General features: G+C 48.7%; 1 protein-coding gene across 1 annotated transcript in view; it reads right to left on the bottom strand.

The window, feature by feature from the left end:
* The window catches only part of LOC119391765 (nose resistant to fluoxetine protein 6), a 66,058-nt gene extending 38,905 nt beyond the window's left edge, over window positions 1–27,153 (bottom strand). The window contains exon 1 of the mRNA XM_037659417.2: window positions 26,942–27,153. The gene's annotated coding sequence lies outside the window, so the exon portion shown is untranslated. The remainder of the gene's footprint in view (window positions 1–26,941) is intronic.
* Window positions 27,154–27,468: the final 315 nt, after the last annotated feature.

Here is a 27,468-nt window from a genome sequence, read left to right as displayed (position 1 = left end):
CATCGGAATTTCACTCGCTTTCAAGGGAATGACACGTTATAAAGGGAGAGAGGAAGATAAAACAAAGGAAAAGCTGCGGGGCGTTAACCTCGGGTGGTCACAACCGATCGGCTATCCTATCTGCGGAGAAGGAGGAAGCAGAAAGAGAATGACGAGGAGAGTAACTGTGCGCTTGCGCAGTGAAGTGAAATGTACACGCATATTATTGTTATTCCCATATGCAAAAAAAAAAAAACCACAAAACTCTACAACAATACGTTATTCGCAAAACGCAGTACATATGGAATAAAATGGAACAATGACAACAATAACAACAGGACAAAAGTTTGTGGAGACCGAATACGGAGGCTTTTTGTTGCGTAATTATAAAGCCCGTGATTGGCCAGCGGCATCGTTAATTTTTCCGAGAATATTCGTGCGAACGCGAGTCCACGTGACGCGCCTCTACGCCAGCTGCGTGCGATCGGTCCGATGCCACTTCATATGCACATCCCACCAGCAGTTGTGTGTAAATGAAGATGGATGCGGGTGCCCACTGCAAAATATCCACAGCTACGTTTCTGCCCCCTTTGTTTCTAATGAGTAGTTCCATGTGGCCTTTCCGATGGCAGTTGCGTTTCGTTCTTTCTGTGGTGTGCTATATCTGGTGCTTTTTTAATGCCAATACAGATTTTTTTTTAATCGACCCGTGACAGATACCTTAATTGTAGTCATTCAGCTATATTGTTCCAAGTGGCGGACATTCCTTGAGCAAGAGATCCAAATGCATGATCGTCTAATTAACAGAATAAGTAGTTAACATTTAAATAAATGCTTTACGGCACATATTGCAAATTACCAATTGTAGCCTGTGTGTTGCCAAGGCGTATCCACCATGAACAAATGTTCAGAAAGACACCAGTTTCGGAATATTCACTCCCAATGTGTGCTGCGAAATACCTGGTCGTTCTAGCTACGATTGCGCTTCACTGCACAAAACGGCGGTTTATTAAAGTAACAGGAACGACGTTGTATATTTAAGCAAGTTGTGTGGCGCATGTTTGGAAGTCCGTGCCACCCTCAGATTTCATTCCAGCTGTAATTTGAGGGTGGTGAAAAACTTATAAAGGCGGTGGAATGCACATTGTTAAGAAAGCTTCTTTTGAACAAGGGTTCCCGAATGGGCCTGGCCAGCCTCCGCAGTGGCCTCAGCAAGCAGAGTCAAGATGACACTCATTACAGAGAATTTGTATTCTTGTGATCTATGAACAAAAATTCCAGGCATTCCACTCTGGCAAGGTGGAATGGCTACTTGGCAAGCTGGAATGACCAGCGAAGCTTTTTAGCACACGACACAGAGGCTACGAAAAACTTTCAACCAAGGTGCGAACTCACTTATGGTCTGGATCGTCATTGGGTGGCCTAGGCGCGCAAGCAGCTTGTCAGCTGCTTGCGCGGCCCCTTAAAAGGCGGATCGCGCGATCATCGAAACGGACTTTTGGCGTCAAACTTTCGCAAAGCTGGAATTTTCCTATTGTGTACGATTCTCCATGTCGGCTTTACCTCTTGTCCTGCAGAGGCCTTTTACACCACTGGCACGAAAGTCGACGAAGCCTTCGTAAAAAGGGGTCTCTTTTTACATTTGTTTTTTGCACTGTGGGCGCAATGCATTCGTACGGCTCAGGTATATTCACTATATACGCAAGCGTAGCCCAGTGGTCGAGACGCGCCTTCGGAGCATTCGGAACCGGCTTCAAATACAGCCCCGACAGGAAAGTTATTTCGGTTTATTGATTTATTTCTGGGTGTTTCCTGTCGGCGGACACGAAGAAATACCACCAACAAGTCATATACGGCTTCGATGTGAAACGCTAAAGCAAGTCAGTAGTTGCAAAGTAGAACAGCACGAAGGACGGGACGAAAGACACAATAACCACAAGACAAGCGCTGAACAAATTTTCAGCAAGACACCCGTTTCGACATATTCACTCCCAATGTGTGCTGAGAAATAGACGGTCGTTCTAGCGGCTATTGCGCTTCAGTGCACAAAACGGCGGTTCACTAAAGTAACAGAAATGACGGTGTCTTTCGTCCCGCCATTCGTGCTGTTATATTTTGCAAATGTCGCGCCAACTTGCCCAGACAGAGTCTCAGTAGTTGCCTTCTTTGTTTTGATTTTACCGTCAGGCCTGCCAATTTTTTTATACGCTTCTTCAAATGAGCACATAGCGTGTACGGGTGCCGTATTTTAATTACACCAACTTCATCAACGGCGTAAGCTGCAAAATGCGGCGTTAAATTAATTTTTTACAAGGAATTGTGCCTAAACGTAGCTCTCCTCGAACAAAAAAAAAAATGTTTCGGTTTAGGACTTATTGTATTTTATATTGTTCGAAGAGAACTGCCCCGGCAAGCGCATTTTCCACGGTGCAAAATAATACCCATCAAAGAGCCGAACACACTCACTCTCTCGTGCAGAGGACCCGAATGCTGTATATCGTGGAATTACTTACATCGCTGTCCAAAAAAAACAAACAAAAAAAAAACGGCAGGAAGTGGAAGATGGAAGCTTGCGATGAAATAATCCGTAAACAGGGGGTGGGTGCCCGAACCGACGTTTCGACAAGTGGACTTGTCTTCTTCAAGGCTCGAACTGATTTTGTTTTGAAACTGAAATCAGTTCCAGCCTTGAAGAAGACAAGTCCACTTGTCGAAACGTCGGCTCGAGCACCCACCCCCTGTTTACGGATTTTTACAGCGCTGTATAACTCTGTAATTACTTGCACTGTTAGACAACGGACGATGTATTTGTGTCCTTCCACTCTCCGTTTTCTGACTGTGTTGTGCTGTAAGTCATTCCACGATGAACAACCAACCAACAAGGGCAACTCGCCATGTTGCTTCAGAATGCGGTACACCCTGCAGCAACCGCTGAAGCAGGATTCACTGCATACACACGTCGTCCGTATAATTACGCAACGCATGGAAGCCACGCGTATTTTCACCAGGCGCGAGGTCATCTACAAGAAAAAAAAAATTATCTGCCACGCGCAGATCTGACAAAGCGCCGCACGAGTACGCAGACAAAAGCCGTTCCCGTATAGCGATTATACAGACCTATCTGTGGATTCCGTTTGTTGAGAAGTAAGCTATCACTCCTATCTCTGACGGCCGTGAGGGGACATGAACTTTTGTTTGCCAGATCGCCAGACTTGGTCCGAGCGGGACGATGTACATCGACCTTCCGCTATAGTCTTTTAACTTCGACATGCAAAGCAATACACGTATCTCCGCGAGGGCCAGTGATGATGAAGAAACAGAAAAACACTGTCTGCATGGTAGAAAAGATAAATATGGATTGGAATTTTCTTAGTGGATTGGGGGGGGGGGGGGGTGACTGAAAGAGGTAGGTGAACTTGGGCCAAATATAAAAAATAACGCCTTACGATAGCGCCGAACACAGTTGGTCATTAATCTAATCCGTCCGCGCGCGTCTCGAATCGGTCCGAAGAGCGCATGTAATGTATAAGTTATATGCGCGTCTCGCATGGCTGTCAAATCGACGACGCGGAGATTTGAATGCAGCGAGCGTGTCTTACGCGGTGTAATATAGTATGATAAAAGCGACAATTTGATGAAAACGGTTGCCGACAAAAAAAAATAAATAAATGCAGAACGATGCCCAATGTGTAAACTTAACAGGGCACTAAAGCGAAAAAACAATTAACCTCGTATTTGTCAATTACACCCCCAACCCCCCTTTTTTTTATTGAAATGATATAAGGATATGTTGGCCCACAAATAAGGCGCCAGCTTCTCATCAGCCATCGAACAGGGTCGAACATACAACACTCGGGGTCTAAAAATTACACTTAAACAGCGTTCCCCGGTAACATCAGAACATAATGAATACGCAGCACATACTACATACAATTTGAAAAATACAGCAATATATTTCTGTCTCGGCGTAGCGTTCATGTGTGAAGACGACAGGTGCCCTACTGTAAGCATTTTTATTCAAAAAATCTGTATTGTCTGAGAAAAATAAAGAAAAGATATGTGCGAGATACTCGAGGGCACTTGACGACGCAGGATATGGCGCACGCACGCACGCACACGCAGACTCCACGAAAGACACATACGAAACCATCCCATTTTGCATTATCGGAGTCTCGCAATGAGCTTGCGGTGCTATATTCGCGTATATAGCATATGCGTGGGACGCTTTAAGACCGCAGGTGATGGCTGCCGAGTGGGATGAATGCTTATTACGGGTGCTTAGGGGTCGGAATTGTTCTCTGGCTCGTCGTATACATCCGGCCGTCATGGTAAGGGGGCCCGCATCGGATAATGGCCGTATAGATGGGAATGGCTGTCTTTTGTGCGCTGATGCCACTCTGTCGGTCTTCCAGAAGCGCGTGCCGACAACACGCCGATTTGTGAGTGGACCAATCATTTATGTCTCTCTGCAAAACAAAGCACAGCTTCCCCAAAAGGAATATTCACGCAAGAGCCACACACGTCGACTGCGGGTATTTTGAAGCAGTATGCCGCCGTATATATACGGCACGGGATGAAGCGTCTGCGGCCAGCACGAGAGAGAGAGAAAGAGAGAAGTTCGCCAGTTAAGCAGAAATGACCGCAATTATATTGGAGAAAGATATATATATGATTTATTATTGGAAGGCAGAGAGGTCGTCCTGGGCTAGTGCGCTCAATTATATCGGAGCTTTTGTCTGAACCTCGCTGTTAAGGCAACGCAAGAGACCCACTAAAGACATCGAGAGATAGATCGGGTGACCTGTATATGCATGACACTTGACAACAGCGCAAAAGACGGGACCAAGAAAGAGAAGACGCATACCTACGCGTGTCTTCGCTTTCTTAATGGCCCCGTCTTTTGCGCTGTTGTTCAAGTACCATGCATTTCAACCAACTCGTCCGGTCTGCCATCCTATTTCAGTTTGACCCGTCTGCTTCACGGCTCTTGCTACGAAGCGCGACGTTTTGTGCCACTCCGTTTTCGATCATACCTGTACAACGCCGGCAGCTCCGCGAGGACTCGCTTAGTGAGCACATGCACGATTCCAAGCACATGTATGCAAGAATGCGCAGCGGATACTTGTAAACGCAAAGCACGTGTGCTTGTCTGTGCCTGTAGTGTAACAACAGCCGGTGCACTATCGTGAACAATTGAAACGCGAGCACCGGTGCGCGTGGCTGATAGCGCAATAAGCCCAACCTGCTGGTCCCGCACAGTCCAGGCGCTGAGTGCGAGGGTACGTGCCTCAGTGCGATATGTTCGGCCACTGTTTCCTGTATGCTATAGTTTTGGCACACTCCCGCCCCCTGGAGCGCCGCTAACATTGACGACAGGCATAGGCGTGTGCACAGGGGGGGGGGGGGGGGGCACCCCCCGTTCAACAAAGGGGCTGGGGGAGCAAAGTCTGTGATATTTCTTTTTTTTTTTATTGCCATCCTTGTCTTCGTTATGAAATTTTTTATATAATGCCTGTATTATCGAAGTGGGTCTCCAACGATACCATTAGATGAGAATGGCGTGAGCAGTGTCGCTTTCCGGCAGTTGGTTGTTTATGGGACTGAACGCCTCAAAGCGACTCAGGCTATGAGAGACGCCGTAGTGGAGGGCTTCAGATAATTTCGTTCTCCTGGGATTCCTTAACGCGCACTGACATTACGCAGTACACAGAGTTACGTTCGGGTGCGTATCGACAGCCCCTCGATGATCCTAGAGGCTAGTGCACGCTGGCAAAGCGAAGGAAGAGGCAGAGTCTCGTTGACGGCAGCGTTTATTCACGACGACCGTCCACCCGTGTCGTGCCCAGCGAACTCTCCCAGTTCCGTCTTCCAACGGGCATTCCCGCTCAGTTGAAAAACAACCATACAAGCACTGTACGTTTCCCCTCTCCTTGCTGTCAGCAAGGAGAAAAGGAGGAATTCGCGCGACGCTCCCCATCGGCAGAACCGTCCGCGTTGGCCATTACTGCCGACGGACGTAACCCGATACCCCGCTTCGGACACCGCTTCTGCTCTTCCGTCGCTGCGGCCACATGGCCTGGACCGCGGCGACCGCCTGGCCGTTTTGAGAATCCGCTGCGGCGGTTCGCTTCCCTGACACAAGCTCTCTAGGCAATAATTTAGGGAAACCCGCCACAGCTCTCCAGCATCTTCTCCCGACGACCCCATATGGCGTCGGCGCCACGGATCCGCATCCGCTGCAGCCTAACAGCTCGCAAACATAGCGAACAGCAGCCCGCTCACACATTCTATGGCGCTCACACACTCTGAGACTGACTACAGGCCTCTAACATTAAATGAAACCGCCGCGGCCGCAGTCGAGCACGCGTCTATCAAGTGAGCAGCCGAGCATTGTATAACCGACGATCCACCACGGCACTGCAGCGCCGGTGATAACCTGGCGACAGTGGTGGCCTATAAAATAAATAGGAAAACAAATTAAGATTCCACGATTGATAGTAAACTAAACCCGTGCACGACTCGCGCACGCGCGCTGCCTTTCAGCAGCACCATGGTGGCACGAATAGCCACTTGGAGACAATGTTGGCGGCGCTCCAGCGGCGGTATGCCAAGACTGTAGCGTACGCGCAGGAAACAGAGGTCGAACATATCGGAGTGGGAGACGCGTTTTCTCAACCACCCCCTGAATTGAGTGTTCCCGGCAGGTTGCGCGGATTGTGCGATCGGCCTCGAGCACCGCTGTTCGCGTTTCAACCGTCTACGATGGTACACATGCCGGGCGTTTCAAGAACTGTGTCCTAAAATCCTGAAATTAAGGAAGTTACGGCATGTGCTCCCTTCGGCATTACGGGAGCAATCACGCAAATACGCAAATTACATTATATATATATATATATATATATATATATATATATATATATATATATATATTTAATTAGAGTAGATGGGGGGATCAGGAAAATGGGAGAATTGAAGCCCTTCCTTCGGAGAGCCCATTGCCACTGTGAGGTTTACAAAAAGCGGTCACTGTTAATTTTTGCGGAGTGGTGAAATCGGACCAACTAAGGCCACGGAACCGAAACCGAAACTCCGAAGAGCCTAATAGTCATATTTTTCCGAGATCACCGGAATGAGCGAGTCGTTATAATGAACCATCGATGACCGCACTTCGTGTGTGTGCGGGCTGCGCCTGCTATGATATAGCAAGCATGGCGCACGCAGGTTAACGAATGCAGAACTGACACCACAGCATTCGTTGACGGAAACGGTGACGTCATTCTGGTGCGCTCTTGGGCGCTTCAGTTTCGGTTTCACCGGTGAATTGGGTCGAATTTCATCACTCCGCCAAAATAACCAGCGGCCGCTTCTAAAGCGGCAATGGGCTCTTCGCAGGAAGGACTTCAGTTCTCCCATTTGACTCGACCGCATATTTCATCTAGTTAAAACGCTAATTATTTCAATTTCATAATTATGAGTGTAATTATTGTATCTATTAATGTTAACATGTCTGCCACCATATATAATGTATATTATAAAGACAACAAGCAAAGATGTCCCTTCCGTTATTTTTGAGGATTTTCGGGCACCTTTGAAACACTCATACTTTCTCATACAACCTATGCGTGGCATAGAGCAAGTTACACCAGATAAAGCACGACGCTTCCTTCTTATACGGACTTGGCCGCTGTCATAAATTACGCCTGATAAAGTGCCCGACGGCTTACAGTATATGGCTTGTGCCCACACGACGTGTTTACGTGTCCCCGACAAGTGAGATAGCCCGTGATATCAAGTGCACGCTTTCGGACGCTACGCCCTTTTAGTTTTTTTCCTGTCGTGGTATTCCGCTAAATGCGGTCCTCTGCGCCGCATTGCCGATGGTAAAAGGGCAGAGGTGATCAACTAAACGAAAATAGTGCCTATTTCTTCTTCACGAACCACCTCATCATCATCATCTATATGTGATCGTCTCGGTGTATACGTGCGGAGTTAATGACAAAGAAGGAATCCGGCGTTGCCGCAGCCGTATAGAGGCGGCGAAGACAGCGAACAAGAGAAGAACATGAAGCGAAATAAATAATAAACACTGAAGGCGGAACGCAGCGAGGGCTGGCATCACTCCACGGCAACGGCGTGACAGTCCGGCCATCACACACGATGCCACAGCGGCTCACCGATGTGCACAGTTCGCCTCTACAGGTCCTGAAGGCGCCGCGGTCGGTGTGCTAAGCGTTTTGCAACCCTATGGGCGTTCGACAGAGCTGTCAAAGTGAAAGTGGAGCTATGCGGCCTCTCGGTGTTTCTCATGCACCAGAGGCGTGTTAAAAAAAAATAGAAAGAGAGATGGAAACGAAAAGGGTCGTCGCGAGGAGACGCCGCGATGTGGAAGGCGCGTTCTCAATCTGTCCTCGTTGCGTCCGGGCCCCCATAGCTTTGTATTACGAAATGGGATCCCAATCAAGACGGCAAAACTCGTAATCGCGTAAGAGGTCATCGGTATACGTATAAAGCGACAGAGGGAATTTATCGGCTTCCCCCGCCCGTAGGCGCCTTCCCCTGTGTGTTTCTCCGTTTGCGCAGTATATATCGCAGAACGCAAAAAGGCACGGGGCCAAGCGCCCGTGACGAGATCTCTGATAACGACTCGGTTGGGCGGCCACCACGGCGGCTGTATATTACGCGGCCCTGATGTCAAGAAGACCGGAGCAAGTAAACGCTCTAACGGGGATGAAGGCGCGTGCCAACGCGTGCACAACATGCGTACACGCGGTTATAGTGACAAAGCCGTGCATAATATGTATAGGAATACCGGGAAAACAGCTCGTTCGGTATTAAATAGACCTTGTCAAACCTCAAGTGAAGTGTGTGTGAGATACATCAAGAATCGCGTTTAATGAAGGGCGTAATCATAGGTCGGCAAACTAACTCATGAGTCGACTCACTCAGACTCCGACCTAGCCATGAGTTTTAACCTGAGTGAGTCCGGGTGAGTAATATTGTGGTGAGTTTCAGTTCGAGTGAGTCCGGTTGAGAAAAATTTTAGTGAGCCATAGTCCGTGCGAGTCCGGTCGAGGAAAATTTCGGTGAGGCTCAAACTGAGGGAGACCTAAGGGTAAAATATATTTTTTGAGTGAGTCTGAATGAGCTATACTTTTTTTTTTTTCACGGCCTATATATGGTCCTATCTACTCAACTTCCGCATTACTACCATCCTCATATGCCGGCGCAAGTTTACACGCGTCTACTCGCACATACTTCAATGCACTAGCGCGCAAATACCAGCTCAATACTGATTGACCAGAGGCGTGAGTTGCGTAATATAGGCTGAGTAGGGAGGGGGAAGTTTCGCTCCCCGCCCATCCCTACTTCCGCAATCTCTTTGACGGAGACTTCCTGATAAAACACCTCGTGTGAGTTGTGTCTTTCAATAAAAATGCCCTTACTGGATTGCGACCACTGATAGCTCGTATTTGAAAGTACCACATCAAAACGCGCCACGTAGAGCACCGATTAAGTGAGATATTGGTGCAAAAGAGCATTGACATCATGGTCGGAAAAACTAATTATACGCTCAAGGACTCATGACTCGACTCACTCAGACTCATATCGAGCCGTGAGTGTGAGTCTGAGTGAGTCCGGGTGAGTAATATTTTTGTGAGCTTGAGTTCGAGTGAGTCCGGTAGACAAAATTTTTAGTGAGTGTGAGTCCGAGGGAGTCCGATTGAGTAAAATTTCAGCGAGTCCGAGTCCGAGTGAGCCCTAAGCTCAAAATATATTTCTTGAGTGAGTCTGAGTGAGCTCTAGTTTTTTTGCCGACCTATGGACGAAATGAGAGTTAAAAGGGACACTAAAGTGAAACAATGAATTGGTTTAGATTGATGAATTGTACTCTGAAAACTGCAATGACTTTAATGGCACCATCATATGTTTATTAATATAGGTGAAAAGCAAGATCAAAATTTCACTTCTCCGTGCGTGACGTCACGGATTTCAAAGTGTATTTTTCGTATTTCGGCGGCATTGGCTCAACGAAATTTCCTGAAACTTGGTACGTTACGTCTCTGGCCCCATGAGAGGACAACGTACTTCATTTTTACCGTTCAGGAACAACGTATGCCCTAGTAGACGCCGTCAAGATATGTGACGTCACGGTGATTGGTGCGGGAATTTCAAGGCGGCGTCGCCACCCGCATTTTCTTTTTGTGCGTTTTCTCGCTTACCAGGCGTCTCCTCGCGGCAAGCGGGGTGATTTTGGTATTGTGAAAGAGTAATTTACTAATACGAAAAACATAGCTTTTCTCCTTAACATTTGCCGCCTCCTTCGTCCTGCCTCACTTTTTTCTTTCTTCTTTTTTTTTTTTGTATAGGAGCAGAGTTATACGAACGAAAACACAACGCACCCCCAGCCGTTGGATATCGAACGCATGACCTTCGCGTGTCGCCCCCTCGGGAGGTCTACTAATTGCGCTGCTGCGGTGATTGTCCTTGCTTATTTATATATTTTTATGGGCTTTTACGTGCTTGACCGTGCAACGCCAACCTTGAGAGCATTATTTCATACGCGTGTCATGAACGCCTGCTTCTCGGGCGCCTCGAAGCAGTTTGTTTGTTCGGTTGATGCCTGCGCGATGTGTCGAAGAATGTACGTTGTGGCTGCCAGACTTGAACGCATACAATACTGCGTTCAGAGGAACGGTGTTTATCGTAAACAGCTTAGCGGCAATAAGGGGGTGCGGGTTTTTTGCTTTCAAGCGTCATTACTATTGCAAAAGGTGCACATTTCCACTTTTTGTGTAATATATGCGTAGTTCATACGATCACAGGCTTAAGCCTTCGCATTACATTAAAACAAGAAGCCCTTCCCTGATGTGAAATTTCTAGGTCCGTGGCCATAAGCGTCTGAGATGCACACCTCGCCAAAAATCTGCGGGTGCCCTATATATACCGTCGGGCAGAGTGCAATCTTTAGTTCAAATGCAGAGAGAGTTTGCAGTTGTTATCAAGGCGAAAGCCATAAGTGCCTCATCAGACGCTGGTCTTGAAAAACGCGGCGTGCTGCAGAAAATATCACGTGACCTAATAAAAATCAGATATGAGGTTGATGAGCCATTTCACTCTGTGAAGGTGAATGACCAGCGAAGCTGCACACGACATAGAGGTGACGCAGAATTTTAAACCATATCTGATCACACACCCTGCAACCAAAGCCGAAATGTACGTCCAGAAAGTACCTTTTGATTTTTGCGCATGTTCCTTTAAAGTTTTCCGTTTGAGCATCGTGCGTCTTCCTCACGTGACATGCGTCGTCGTGATTGACTTGTCGCATGAGCTTGCCGTTTCGAACACGATCTTGAGGATCCATATGATCAGCATGCGTCTTTTTGCCGCGTTCTCCGTTTCCCGACATGCGCGGTCTTGCCTGGCTTGTAGCATGCGCTTGGCGTTTCGTGCAAGTTCTTAATTGTTGTTTACCGCCCGTGTGTTCCCTTGTTCATTTTTAGTGGGGCAGTGGTGAGTGGTGGCGTTTGCCAAATTTCTCTGGCACACACGTTATTGCCGGCGAACGACGGACATGCTCTAGTCATATACAGCTTTGCTGTAAAAAAAAAAATAACGATTCGGGCTGGACTGAAATCCAGATAATCTGCATGGCAGTCAAGTATTCTACCGCAGAGCCACGCCAATGCTTGAAGCCTCTTCGGCAAAAGAAACTATAAGTGCGTCATGTTGGGCAAGGAGTACCACGTTAACCGATGTAATGTTGCGTGCCGAAGATCTAGAATCGCACGAGCGTCACACAATGTTAATTGCATAACAAGTTGATAGTTGACAGCTGCCAACCCATTACAGGGGGCTGAGGTATAATTCATTATCGCCATCATAGGCCACGGCATCAACAAATCTTGCAGCTGCTCACGTGACAGCTCAAGCTCCGATGATGATGATGATAAAATAGCCACACCGGATGGTGTTCACCTTCGCGCCGTCTGTCACATTTAGTGTCATTTTGAGCGACTGTACTTACGCCCCCAGAATGTCACTATGGCGGCGCGCTGCTACACGAGAAAGGGAAGTGTACTTTCGAAATGATGGCATTTGGAAATGATGGTAATGGCAATGGGCACTTAAGTAGCACAACGTATATTTGTTATTTCAGGCAATGTTTCTCAAGTAATAATGTGTTACAGCTATAAGCAGCCCTTAAAATAAACTTTACGTACAAGCGCGGCGGCTGCATTCATTTGCACGGCGTGTGCCGGGCATGCTCCTGGCGGTCGTGGCTGTAAACCGCCTGCGAGCGAGTATAGCAGAGTAGTTTTTTTTTGTTGTGTAGTATGTTTGAATGCATGAGAATATTCCTGATAACGAAAACGATGCTTAAAAATTGCTACGAACTCAGCTTCGGATAATAACTTATTTATTCTCGAGCCACTAGGCTAGGCACTCCGCCGCAGTGGAGTGAGTTTGGCGCAGTGTTGTACACGTTCCCCTAAAACAGGAACGAAAGCTCGTTCCTCGTTCCTTCCCAATGTTGTAGCGACTTCCCGTTACAAGTTCCTCTAATGAAAAAGGAACTCGTTCCAGTTACATTTCGAAAATTGGAACGTGTCGTTACATTAACGTTACATTTGAATTTTTATTCGGCAGTGCCCGTCACTGCGGAATAATCCTGAGGCGAAATAAAGTGAGCAATTTAAAGCTCACATCGGGCTACATAAATTTTACGAATTTGACATCGCCAGCAGCAGGTTATATATGTAGATAAAAGGAATTTAAAGAAACCTCCTAGACGAGCTTTTTAGAGCACTGCACGGGCCGATTTTTCCGGCCCGGGCCCGGCCCGGCCCGAAAACGCCATGCTCCGGCGCGCCCGAGCCAGGCCCGGTGTTCTTAAATGTGGCCCGTACCCGGCCCGACCCGACCCGTTTCAGCTAGTTATGCCTTGAGCATAAAGGAGGCACTGTCTAACCTTCGGTTGTTGTGAAGATACCTGCCACACACAAGATATTTTCTAGAGATTGTTTTGCTTTCAGTGTCACGACTTTCACTGGTACTGTGTATACATTCGGTTAATTACGCCCGTAACACTGTTGCGAAATAATTGCAGGGCAATATAAAATATAACTGGAGTCATAGCTGGCTGTTTCATGTACGCACGCAGTGCTAACCACGAAATCTTATTTTTGCATTTCAAAGAACGACTACAAAATAAACCTCCATAAACTGAAAAAAAAAAAAAAACATGGCAGACATTTTTAGTTTAAGTTTTACATCAATTGCATACGAGCTAGGCCTGTTGAGTAAAAGTAGCAAGTCTGCAAACATCATCTATTGCACAATGCAATGAAAACAAAGAAACGTGCTCTAGCTGCTTCTGGTATAGGAATACACCAGGTTGGGCAGCGTTACATAAATTAAAGCTGTCGTGTTGACTCCTCGGCAGGCAACTGCACCCAACGTACTCAACGTTTTCGTGTTCAAAACAAGAACGTTCTTTGTCCCACCCTTCTTCCCCGAGTCACCGCCACCGCAGTGCCATAGATCTGTCAAAGCGAGGCACACCCGTTAGAGAGCGAGCCACCGTCCTCGCTGTTCCCTGAAGATGGCTGTCTCGTCGTCTTCGTGTGACCGCCTTCGATCTTTGAAAATGTTATCCCTTAAAGCGAGACCGGACTAAGGGCTTCCAAAACAACCGTCTATTAGAGCGCCGAAGTGAACCAGCCGGCGGCCTCTAGCGATCCCCGTCGACGTGACGTGTCGGGTGTCCGGAGCGTGATTATACAGATACGTATGAGACCCGGGCCTAATACGGGCCTGACTCAGGCCCGAGCCCGACCCGAGCCCGAAGATCACGGGTCCGAGCCCGGCCCGGGCCCGATCCAACAATCCCTTACCCGGCCCGGCCCGGCCCGGCCCGCGGGCCGGGCCGGGCCCGGGCTTTCGGGCCTGCCCGGGCCCGTGCAGTGCTCTAGAGCTTTTTATAGACCACCGGCCATACTACAGACATGTCTAACTGAAACTTTCGTGCTCGTCTATTACAAGTGCAACACATGTGGCACTTTCCACGTCACTCAAATGCACGGTCAGAATACTGCGCTTCAGATATTCTAATAGAAATTTCCATAAGTTTCTTGCACAGGAAACCGCATCGAAAGGAACAATACATAGGCACTTAACGAGTGCTGATTCAGTATTGCAGCGTGAGTAGAAAATAATGTCCAGGACACGCATTCGCAACTTAGTAAAGTGCCTTATTCGCACTCAGCAAGAGTAGCATCTCCATGTTCGTATCCGACAGACGAACCTATTTTCTTGCCAGCACTATTCGTTGCCAATGTTGAAGAGCCGTTCTACCAAGCGCTTGAGGGTACTGTCGTGTTGTACACAAATAGGAACAAGGTCAACCGAAGTCGTAGGGGCGAGGGCAGGCTCAGCGGGTGCAACAAGAATGTAGCTCTGGATGTAGTACGCGTATCGTTTATTGCATGACAGACGTTATCGGAGCGGCGGCTGTCGAACTGAACTATAATAAAAATTATAGACCAATAGTCGCCGAGATAACTCGCATGCTGGAGGTATTCCTGCCCATGCGCAACCATCGAAGACACCGACAGGCGCGACTGCGGCACCCGCATCCACTGCGTTTCGGTCCTCTTCCGCGCCATCCACGCAACCGGATGTAAAAAGACAGATTTGCCTATGGCTGCCGGCTGCGCATGCACGAGATGCTAAAGAGACGATCGAGCCAGCCGCTAAATACCACGCGACGAAAAAAACATTCCCAGGAATTGGGTCGAAGCTTCGCAGTCGGCGAGCGCGCGAACATAAAACCAATAAAACGTCGGAAGCGTATGCTGCACGCGGTAAGGCGTTCATTCCCAAGTGATAAGCCAAAGTGTAACTTCGCCCCCGTTCACAACACAAAGACGCACAAAGAGGCTGCTGACGTGGTGAGAAATAGACAACGACGCTCGCGTCGGCGACGAAGGTCTAAAACTACTGCTACCCAATATGGACGGACAACGCGATCTCCTACTCCGACAGATCGTCAGACTTCTCTTAAGCGACAGCTACCACCACTGCCGCCACCACCACCGCCCAATGCATCACAATTGGAGAGCCGGAAAGACGCAGAAGCTTTGAAAGCGGCGGCGGATGTCGCGTGGCACTCACTGCCACCACTGCGCACTCATAAAGAGCCGATGCAGAATGCCCCACAGTCTGCTTCATCGTCCACAGATGACTGCCACGACAAGAACCTACAAGTACTCGCTGTGTTGAGGTCTCTCATGACCACGATGCGCACTCTTCTCAACGGAATGACAACTCCGTCAGCTCAATGCGCTCTGCAAGTTCTCGATTCCTTGGAGCCAGTCCTTGCAAGCCTTTTTTAACATCTCGCGGAGGAACTGATGTTAAATATTTCTCCGTTGTGACTGTCTGTGTGTATGCGGTGAACACTGACGTGTGTGCGCGTATTACTTGTTCCCTCTTTCCTCCTCGCTATCTCTATTCTTTTTTCTCCCCTTCCCCCTCCCCCCGTGTAGGGTAGCAAACCGGGTACAACCTGGTTAACATCCCTGCCTTTCCTTCGCTTTTATCTCTCTTCTCTCTCGCCCCCGTTACGTAGGTGCCCAAGACCATTATTGCGCAGTGGGAGGCAACCGCGCGCGATTTCGGTGGTTAGCATGTTGGTGTTTCACCTACTTTTTACGGCCTCTAGTGTTGTGATTGGTTCATCTGTCCCATGCGCGTCAAACACCATATTCGCGACGATGATTCGCGCCGTTCGAGGACTCCGCGAAACCACGTGCAGGTGCCTCGACTACGGCAAGTCGTTCAGAAGCCACGGTTGTGGCTATTTCGCGCAAAGAAACAACATGGGAAGGGTTAAGGGGAGCGCAACTTTCGACTGTTTAGTCCAAATTGACTGCGGTGCTATATATATATACAAAGGCAATGCGCGGAAAGCAAGGCATACATCAAACAGATAACGTTTTGTGCACTGCAGTACATAAGTATAAACATGCGCAAAAGGGCAGGCTCACAACGATCGGATACCATCCGATCGTTGTGAGCCTTTGCGCGAAATAGTCACAACCGTGGCTTCTGAATGGACATGAACCGACTAGCCCAACAACGTGTGCTTCTGGAGTACGGTAAGTCGGCTCCCCCACTTTTCCCTATGCCGACAAGGCCACGGGGACGTGTAGCTGAACCGCACGAATACGCCGCAACACACACACACACACACACACACACACACACACACACACACACACACACACACACACACACGCACGCACGCACGCACGCACGCACGCACGCGCACACACACACACACACACACACACACAAACGAAACTACTTTCGTTTGTGCATGTCGCTCAGCGCATCTACATTACAACTACTTTCGAGTTGGCCGAACGAAAAAGTTACCGAGGTAAAAAATATATATATAACGCGTCGTTTCCTGGCACAGGCCTTACAATGGGGTTCGATGATTCTCGAATGTCAAGTAAATGTTCTGCAAGGTGTGTCTACACTGCAGAGCGACCCTTGATTGCTGTCACAGTGGCTCAGACAAAAAAAGAAAAAAAAAATTGGCAGCGTGTCTGCGTGCTTCGCTGCAAATGTCGTCTAAAGACAATAGAAGAGGCGCTGCGTGAGATATGGACGCCATCTGGCAATACGTCGGGAAACATGAGTGCTGTGTTGCGGGCTCCTAGTCCCGGCGCAGCGGCAGACCAAGACCGGCGATGACCAACGCGACCGGCGGGGACGCCAGCCAACCCGAACACGCGGTTTGGTGCGAAGCGCCGAAGCAGAAGAAACGTCCGCACTCAACGAGTACTCTCCACACACTCTTTTATATACACGTCGCCTGGGTAAAACAGGGATGCCAGAGCGGCGCCCCATGGCATTCGTGCAGTGCAATACTGAACCGAAACCGAAACACAACAATGAGCTCGTGCAGAGGGCACGGAGGAAGGCAAGTTTCCGCGCAGTCGCATTTTCAGCGCAGCTTAAGGAACTAGGGTCTTTAGAATTACGTATGTATGCATTTTCTATTAAAGGAACACACCACCTAATACTTACCTAGTGATGTTGCGCCTCAGATATGCGTAATGTTTGCTTTGTGATCAACAATGTACACAAGTATGAAACTAGTCAGCCGTTCAAAATGGCTGGCCCCTGGGCAAGTGGTTCAACTTTGGCCGGGTGGCTGAATCGAGTGACGTGCCGACAAACAAAAAGGCAGACAGACACTGTTTCTAAATGTGCGTAGCGTCCTACGATGAAATAAACTTTTTCTAAACACAAAGACAGACCAAAATTTCTGCGTCTAAGTTCCCCAAAAAAGACTATCGTCTTTAAAATATGCTGTTCCTACCGCACGTGGTCGGTCTCAGCATCGCGCGCCTCCCTGCGCCCCCGGCGAGCGCCTTAAGTGAAAATCAAGATGCAGCTTAATCAAGTGACAGGCGAGTGGTATATTCTTGCGCCTCACGCGGTCACCCATCCGCTCTGTTCTGCACGACGTGCTGCGTTCGTGAGCCTGTTAAATGCCGAGGAACGTTTCCAGAAGGAACGCCGTTCCACTCTCCCTCTACCGTTCCTACGTAAACGTAACGAATTACCGTTGCAGTTCCACCGATCCTCAATGGAACGGTGGCGTTCCTCCGTTCCTCCGAAAAGGAACTAGTTCCTGGAAACGTCGTTCCTTGGAACGCCGTTCCGTACAGCACTGGTTTGGCGAACGCACTTGCCGACAAGTGCGCTTTCTAGCGAGTGTCACTAAACGTTCTCGTGTGACAGCGTGCGAATGATACTAGCGGCGAAGTGCACTCCCTCAAAGTGCACTTAACCCTTTCAGGCCTAGTGATTCCAATTGGAAACATCAATTTTCTAGGTCACTCAGCAAGCACCTGGTAAAGATAAAGCGTTGTTCTTTTTTCGAAAGCTCATATTTAGCATCTGCTCTACATATCGTGCCAACCTGGTACATACAACAAAGCGAGGTCACGTGTGAACAAAGAAATTACAGAAGCGGTCACGCTGTTCGCACATTTCGCTGAGGCAGCTTCTTCTTTCACTATGCAGACATAGGGCATTTATTTTAGTTTTGCGTCGAGAACTGCAATGTCGGCTATTGGGCATTATGCTATCCCATCTAAATAACTGTTTAAGTAATAAATTAAGTAATAATAATGGACATACTATTAAATAATATTTATTAATTTAATTAATTTGGGCATTAATTACTCTTGATTGAAAAGTGTGAGCAAAGATTCCTTTCATTTTTTTTGGACTACCCTGATCATGCACATCTCAAAATTTAAAAACCGGTTGCTTACATTTGAAATAAATAATTTGGGACGTGTGATAGGGCTATTAGGCGAATGCATAAGGGACCGTGCGCGTGCGCGCGTGTGTGTGTGTGTGCGTATTTTAATGATTTGCTCTACATCTGCGCTCCATAGCCAGCTCACTGGTCATATCGCACGTTTAGGTACTACAGCAACTCGTAAGGAATGTGTTATCGTGCCGCTTGCAGGATGAATTTACCTGTTTGGCTGCAGACGTAACCTCGTCTATCGGCGAGACTCGCTCCCAGGGTTATAGCAAAGGAGCACGCCGATTTCGCACGACTATCCCGATGTTTTCACCGATGTAGCCACTTTCCTTCAAACGGCGACAACCCATACGCTTTAACTGACTCTATCATTGCGCTGAAACCCCGTGGTTTTTCCTCTTACCTCGGCGTTAGTGCGAGCTGCTTGTGTGAGATCTATCCGCATTGCAGAAGAGAGACACGCTGCTTGCGTGCTACTTCTCCTGCAGCTAAAAAAATGAAAACAAAAACTTTAAAAGGCGGCTTGTAAGAATTCGTCGCACGTCTGGCGAATTCCTGGACAGCATACGCTGTCATGTGAGCGGATCCCGTGCCAATGACTCACTACACGCTCAAAAAAAAAGTTTGTGCATTAGTCCTCGAAGTGTGATCGACCATCGACCCTTCGCTAAAGGTATTTCCCGCCATCTTACCCTTTCCAAAGGTCGGAACTCATGCCACCTCCTCCGCTTCCTCCGGAAAGAAAAAGAAGATCCCCAGAGGGTTTGCAACGGTTTTCAAGAAGGGGTGGCATAAGTTCCCAGTTTTCAATGGAATCAAACATTCGTATAGTACGGCCTGTCATGATCACAAAGCCTATAGCTTGACGCACGGTTTCGCGTCACGTGGCTCTATGTTTTCGATAACTGGTCTTTAAGGCATAATAATAACTAATAATTGCTCGGGTTTAACGTGCCAAAACCACAATATGATTATGAGGGATGCCGTAGTGGAGGGCTCCGGAAAGTTTGACCACCTGGGTTCCTTAACGTGTTTAAAGCACAAAAAAAGCGACTCGGCGATGGTGAAAGCTTCGCATTTGGGTTACCGCGCGGACCCGACCGGGAGCGGGCCACTGGAAACCGCCGCGGCGCACGTAGCACATTTGACAACTCGTTGGCGCAACGGCGTCCTGAGTGTGACGTATGTGTAGATGGAAGGACCGCTGGCAGGCCTTACAGCCGGCAAGTATTTCCCCGCCTCTTCGGGGGCTCCGTGCCAGATCCGACGCGTCACCGAGGCCGGCACGCGCCCGTCGCGCAGCGCGCCTTGAAGTTCACCTGACGCACGCGCGAGAAACGGCTGTCGCACGCCTGCTCATCGGTATACTAATCGCTGACGCGCGGCTGCTATACGGTCGCGCCGTGGGGCTGCGTTACGCAACTTCGAAAACCGGTTATACTCAGTCGCGAGGGCCATTCTCCGCCACTCGCTCACTCACCTTATTTTGTTCCGCCTCGTCTTTCGTTCTGTTTTGTCAACTCGGCCCGTCACTCTTTAGTTTATACTCGCAACTTTGTTTTTCGCCTCTGCAGTCATGTAATATACACGCGAAGCTTCTCTCTCGCACTTTTGACTCAGCGACTCAACGACGCATCCTGCGCGGAAGACCGAGCCGTTCTATCTCTTAACGCCCACGTTCGGGTACAACGAGATGCTCGTTTATATATATATATACGAGGTGTGCGGAGGAGCCAAACAAGAGGAGAAGGAGAAGAGCAGACGCTCCGACACAACGCGCACTTGTAGCCGCCACCATAAGTATCATTATCCACGCGTTTATGCTCTTTCGCAACGAGGGTGGGGGAAGGAATTAATGAACAAAAGGGTGACGAAAGTCGGCGTGACCTTGTGAAAAGAAAAAAGAAAGGGTGGTGCACTTATGGATGAAGGAGTAAATAATCTAGAAGAGCGTCGTCATTGATTCTCTCTCTCTCTCTGTCTCCACTTCTTTATTTCTTTCGCATTCTTACCAGTTTTCTTCGGGCATTGCATGGTCTGCTGCGACATTCTATCTTCGCGGTCCACACTTACGCGGATCACATGATGTAGGTGTTCGCTGATGTTTCATTGGCTATAGAGTATACCGGCTTTGACAAAGGTCTTCGTTAATGAGCGCTGTTTATCATTGGCCGGCCATGTTCGTTAATAATACGTTTGGTGTCACCATTGTCTGCAGTATCTGTTATTACCAACTGCTTCGGCTAAGCAGTTGCTTCGCGAATACTTTCTGTGGAGCCTTATTCACACACGCGCAGATGCACCGGACAGCACGAGTTCTTACGCTGAAATATATTTGATGGCCGAGTCCATGGCCAGTCATGATGTTGGACGTGTCAGAGAAGGCGGTCGTCAAATGGCGTGCGCAAACGAAAAGCTTTGAGAATTTGGTATACGTTCCTTATGAAAGCGACTCTGCAATTCCGAACAATAGTAAAGTCAAATGGTGTAAGAGAACTTAGTCACACCAATCAATTTGTAAATTCCGGTGCCCTGGCACAACTGGAAATTATACGGGGACGAACTTTATGCGTGTGTAGTTTCGTATATTACCGTTCATTTCGTTACTCGGACGCACGCGCAGCTTTCGGAAAGAAAAGGGGTTGTTCCCGCTTAAAGTAAGGATCCACGATATGACAGCAAAGGTGGCATCATGTTGAGTGTATACGCAGTGGCTTCCACGTAGCTGCTACCGGGCGTGGCGTTGACGCGGCGCCGCTCCCTTGTCAGGGTGCCGCGCAGTAGCGGCGCGTACAGCAATTCGACACGCGAGCGTCGTATTTCCTATAGTTCGTCATCGCAATGCGACCGCGAAACGGTGGCTTTTAGAGCGTCAGCCGTCGCCTATACGGTGTGACCAACGGGATTGCTCCGGGCGAGTGCAAACGCCGTCACGCTTTCGCTCTCTGCCCTTTGCGATGAGACGCGGTCGCGCCGTTTACAAAACGTCCACCGATCAAGTTGCTTCCTGTTGGTCACTGCATCATTTTCGTTTACATGAACGCCGTGCAAAAATGCCACATTCACGTTCATGCAAACGCGCTTAGTGTGCATGGCTTTACGAAAAGCTACAGGCCCCGTACTCACAAAGTATCCACGGTTGCAGCCGCGGCGGTCGTAATCACCTTCGTTACCAGACACTGAAGAGAAGCTTGCAATTAAATACGGTCTCACGAATCGTTTCTTTTCTTTTCTTTTGTTCGATGAAGTGGTTTATATAAGAACAGCATATGCTGTGATGGATAGCATATATTATTAGCCAAGGGGGGAGCATATATCCATGAAACTCGTCTTGCATAACTGCCCATGTTTAATGACTGGCCAATATTTGAGCGCCAGCCGCCCATGGGAACGATATCTGCGCGCGAGACGATTGCCGCCTGCGATAGCAATATCAGTTATGTAAGGAATGGAGGAAAGATTTGTGCCTACGGGAAATCCATGGCGCAAAATCGCAAAGCTTTTCTCTCGCAAGAACCGTTTCTCATGGGCTGCCTGCCTAGACAATGTTATGTTTGCTTAATTAATATGAACTCAGAAGAAGGTCCGGTATATACAAAAATGCTCTTTCGCTTGCGTTTGTGCGTAAGAGCTAACTATTCCTGCCAATCCTGATGCTACGCGTATACTATCCAAAGGCTAAGACACAATAAAAACGAGCACTTGTAAACTAAACGCTGAGGGAATTTGGGGGCCCAGAGCCCATATTCACATAGAAGTTTTTACGTTTGTATCCCCTGCCAGTAAGAAGAAAATAAATAAGGCTCTCCTGATGCTGGATACGTTGTTTTGAAGACAGTCGGCCAGTGGCAAAAAATGCTTACGAAAGAAAAGCTTCGTAGATCGCAGAGCACTATCAGATGGCATTAGTTGTTTTGAGTCCTTGGCTTGACGCAAACAGTGCAGTCGTGATCACAAGTGCAGCTAGCCCTGTAACCTCTTTACAAGACACTGAAATACACACAATACTTGAAAGATACGTGCCGTAATATATGGATGCAGTGAATTTGCATTTACTGCATATTTCCTTTTCTTCCATCATTGTCCATTCTCTCCCCGTATCACTTAGACAGTGCACAGTGGCAGGCAAGAGGAACACTATTCGCTGCCTTCCGAGTGGCCGGCGCATGCCTCTTCATGTATACTGACCGCGCTAGCTCTATCCGCACGAAATGCTTTGTGGATTCTCCTGAGCGACTGTCCCTTTCGCATACGCTGGCTGGAGCAGCCGCCGAAATCTTGGTGGATGGGACGGCGCAGTGCCAGCCTCGAATTATCCTCACCCAAATATAAGCGATAGTCCATATACAACACGCGGAGTGGCTGATTTCAATGGAGATATATAAACTGGTTGATCGATCACCAAGTGCTGGGTGATAATAAAGTGCACAAGCCAGTATCACACAAAAACTGCGAATACGACCGCACAAGAATATATCGTACACAATCAAAATATTAAAAGAAAAGGTTTCTTAAGGTTTGCAGATATTAAAAAAGAATAATATTAGTAATACCAGCCGCGCTTTTGGAGCGTGCCACACAGAACGCGTTTCCGTCCGACAAGTAGGTAAACTTCCTTTGTAAAGGTACACATCACAGTTGGAGAGGCTAACCAAAATGAAGTTTTTTTCACTCGTCTAGCAGTATTAATAGTACCATTCACTACTTATTTCAATAAGCACTATACTTGTGCTCGTGAAGTAATCTTTGCGAAGCTGCGTGTGGTCGGGGCGTAATTCAAGAACACCCGCCGTTTACATCGATTTAGGTGCAGGTTAAAGAACCCCAGGTGGTCGAAATTATTCGGGAGTCGCCCATTACGGCGTGCCTCATAATTACATCGTGGCACGTGAAAACCCATCAGTTCTTCTTTTTCATCATCATCATCTTCTTCTTCTTGTTATTATTATTATTATTATTATTATTATTATTATTACAAAGCTGCAGTATAATCAGGCATGTCGCGACTTTATTTTTCAGTGTGGGAGGGAGGTAGGGGGCAAGGCTCGAGAGATCAGAGGGAAGAAATTTCCGGCTGTATGCGAGCGGTCTGAAGCCGACGAGGCTCCATTTCTGAGGTGAAGCATGCGCGCTGGATCCACTTCTACCGCATGAGAAGCCGCGGGAGGTTCTACTCCAGCGATTTCGTTTAAACCCGCCTCGAAAGTTGGAACGATATTTTCACCAGACGCGGCGTCATGTGGAGTGACGTTTCGCCGCGTGACGAAAGCGCTTGAAGCCACGCATATTAGGGGGGCGCGGGCTCCGCCCACCCGCAGCTCGTCGGCAACTTCGAATCCCTACTGTGGCGCGCGCACGGACATCGTTGCGGACAGCCTCCCAAAAAGACTCGGTAAACAACGCGAGCTAGTTTCTCGGAAGAACCTCACATGCGGTATACGGTCCCCCGGTCGTTTCGCATTTTGGCCGTTTACTTGACGGCGCACCCCGAAACTGTGCCCCTCCTTCGGAGCCTGGTTGGGTTGAGTATAGTCTAGCTGGCGTTGTATGAGCCAGCACGCGGACGCTTGGCCTGGCGCCTTAGGCGAGGCCACCGCAGAGGGAAAGGAGGAACGGACCGCCAAAGGAATGTTGCAGGAAACGTTCGGTGGACAAAGGAACACGCAGTGAGCACGACGAATCTGCCCGTTGTATAGAAAAAGTAAAAAGGCATTCACGGTTCGTTAAAACAACTCGTTATTAGTCTGCTGAACTTTGTTTATTTGCTTCTGGCCACTCACGCACCGCCCTTATTGCGTAGTTCTCCGGTCAGACGCGCCGACATCGCGCGGTGTAGGTTCCGCACGTCGCCAATGACGTCCTCAACGGAAAGAAACTGCACGTCCGTCCGGCGAAGCGAGCTGCTTGCTGCGCGCCGCTCTGGCGCTACCCAGTCAGTTTTAGTTTTATTTTATTTTTTGCGACGAAAAAGAAAAAAAATATAAGAAGGGGAAAAAATGGCAAAACACCCTGAAGGCGAACCTCGCGCGCTTTTGATAAGTAGGGCGGCAGGAGGCGCCTTAGCAATTCCAATGAGCTGCTGCTAACGCAACGAAAGATTCCTTGGCCTATCGAGACGGGCGCTCGCGGGGCAGGAGCACGCGCGCGCCGCACGCGCTACAGCGTAATGGCCTGTGGCAGCTTCCGTCTTTAGGTCGTGCGCTCCTCCGCGTGCTTCATTGCATGCGGAGATGCCTGGCGCATAGATGTGAACACCGCAGGTACTCCTCGGCTTGGATGACGTAATGAATGCGCGAGACGCCGTAGAAGCTGCTTCGGTATAAACGAAGACTGTGCGAAACCCCCTTCACCAAGAGTCAGGCCTTGCAGCAGTTGTCGGATACGGGTTGAGAAACGATCGTTCTCCGTCGGGCAGGAATTACTCGCAGCAGCGCTGGCTTTGACACGAGGTACTGACATCAAGTTTTCGACTCGTCACTTTCAAGCCTTAAATGGAGCCTTCTCTAAGCTCTAAAAAAATACCGGCAAGAACCAAAGCATTCAAATTTAACACCTGTCTTTACGAACAAGAGGCCGAATTCGCAAAGCGTTTCGCCCGCAAGAACTTTTACTGAATGGTCGGCCGGTGGCCGTCGTTAAATACGTGTTCACTGATGCAAATTCATTTCTGGCATATTTCACTCACGTAGAGACGTTTTGTGAATGCGAACTTTTTTTTTTGTTCGTAACATATTTCATTGACCGGCCGCCTTCACTTAACAATATATCCGTTATCAGGTTTGGTTGTAATGTTGTGTTATACGAACAATCCGGGATCGTTTCCAAGCTTTAGCCCCTCAGGTGGCGGATGCATCATGACTTCATACCGCACCGGCTTGCGCGGTTACGACTGCTACTGAGGCGCTCCCAAGTACAGACAGAAGGAACACATGCAGCTCTTTCTTTTATTCATCTTCTGATGGGCAACGCCATCAACTCCAGCTCTATTGCTAGCGAATGCTAGCAACGCTTGCCCTGCAGGTGTTATGACGTCATGCGATAATATGGCAAGTTCGGCCGTCATTTCGACGTGCATTTAGTTTGAAATTTAGATACATTACGCCTCGTAAGCTTCATTCTTGCTCATCGTCTCTCTCATACGCGCAGTTGCACTCTACCTCACATCATGTGAAAATATCAAGATGTAGCTTATTTACTGATATATTTACGCAACCGAATTTATCAACGCTCTCAAGCTCGATCGAATTACATCACACGCTCGCTGGATGAATTGATCAGCGCAGCATTGATCTATAAATAAACAAAACATGTTCCACAATGACGGTAAAACCCCTGTGTATCCCTTCTTACATCCTACACACATTAAAGGCACACTGATAAATGAGGAACACTTAATGAAGAAATACTCTTTCAGCGCTCTTACATATATTTTTATTTTGTCAAAGAACGGGGGCTAAGTATTCATTCCTTATGTTTCGCGTCACTACTTAAGTTTGACGACAGGCGTTTCAAAGCATTCTCTGGGGTCCATCTCTGGGGAGCAAGAAAAGAAAAATAGACGTTACAGGAAATTTCTAAAGTTGACTATTTGATTCTCTTAGGACTCGTGGACAAGGCTGTCAATCTTCAAGGGACAGGCGATCGCCTACGTGCCTCTTTTCATGCGCTGTATAAACACATAAGACATGTTTGACCGCATGTTTGACAAACGACCTTAAACGGAAGTTAGCGCGCGGGTTCACGGACTATGACCCCAACGGTTAAGTCTGGTCACGTCCAGACTTAACCGACACGTGATTTTGACACGCGTCAAAGACACGTGATTTTGACCTCCGCCAACGAGATGTGGGTCTTGCCAACGCATCGACAGCGCGCACGAGCTGAAAGAGCCTGAAGCAATGTCGGGCAACGCGGGTGAATTTCCGCTTACCAGTTGTGGGGAGAGAGGACACTCATGCGCGCATTTCAAACTTTCTCTGAACGTTGCGTTATACAACGTTATGCTCTCTGCACTGTTCACTTTTGTCGAGGCAAATGGTATTGAAGCGCAGTAACTGCGAAAGAAAATAATAAGAAGCCACATCCGATCACAAAAGCCCACGAATGACTCTGAGGAAGATAATTCCTAAGTTGACAGGAACCGTAACGTTTGGGAACAGAGCTTTGAGTGCGAAGCGAGGTAGCGTTTTATCTTCATAACGGAAGACGGTGACCTAGAGGTCAGTAGGAATTATTCACAGAAACAAGCGAGAGGAACGTTGAACACCACACGCAAGACATTACAGCAACGCGCTCAAATGCGCGGATCAGCTGGCACTTAACTCGCTGCTTCGCCGAACGGCGAAGAACGTATGACGATTCACCGAAGAACTATAAACCAATACCTAAACAAAATAAAGGAGGCAACGCGCCGTGTCAAATGAGCCTGACCGACACGCACCTAAAGGTCGCCCCAACACGTGCCGTTATTGTTCATCGGGGTGGCACAGCATGTACCGCAGCGCGCGCGTGCTCGCTGACCGGCATGTGTTCTCGCTTTCGGCGAGCAGGCCGCCGGTCAGTCAGCTCGGGCGCGTCGGCGGCGCCAGGGAGAGGTGCGCTTACCATTCAGGCGTCTGGCATCCGAGGGGCGAGAGAAGAAGAAGCTGTTGTCATCGGCAGAATGCGCGTTTCTGTTGCCCGCCGAGCAGGCCTGGGATGGAGCGGCCCTAGACTTCGGCGGATAATAACCGGGTTTATTGGAAGAAGTGCCCGCTTCTCGCCAAAGCCGGGGGGTGCGCGGGCGTCTCGTCACACAGGTTCGGCGAGGGTTCGCGCTCGGGGAGAGAGGTACGGACCAATCCACGCCCGAGGGCTGCTGCTGCTGCTGCTGCTTGCTCGTGCTACACCAGCTACACGCGCGCGCGAGGAACTCACGTGATCGGAGACTTTGATCGGAGACGCACGTACGTGCCAGAGGAGAAAGCTACCCCCTCCCCTTTTCCTTCTTTCTTTTGTACACACCTGCGGCGGGAACCTGATGCCCGGCCGACATTCCTTCCAACCACTGTCTGTCTCTAACTGCTTGGCTTTCTCGTGGGCGGCGCGGCCGTTTCGTTCGCGATTCCACAGCTGGCTCGAAGCTCGGGGTT

This window comes from Rhipicephalus sanguineus, chromosome 1, assembly GCF_013339695.2.
Source record: "Rhipicephalus sanguineus isolate Rsan-2018 chromosome 1, BIME_Rsan_1.4, whole genome shotgun sequence".
Classification (NCBI taxonomy): Eukaryota; Metazoa; Arthropoda; class Arachnida; order Ixodida; family Ixodidae; genus Rhipicephalus; species Rhipicephalus sanguineus.
This window is presented reverse-complemented; position numbering and strand designations above follow the sequence as displayed.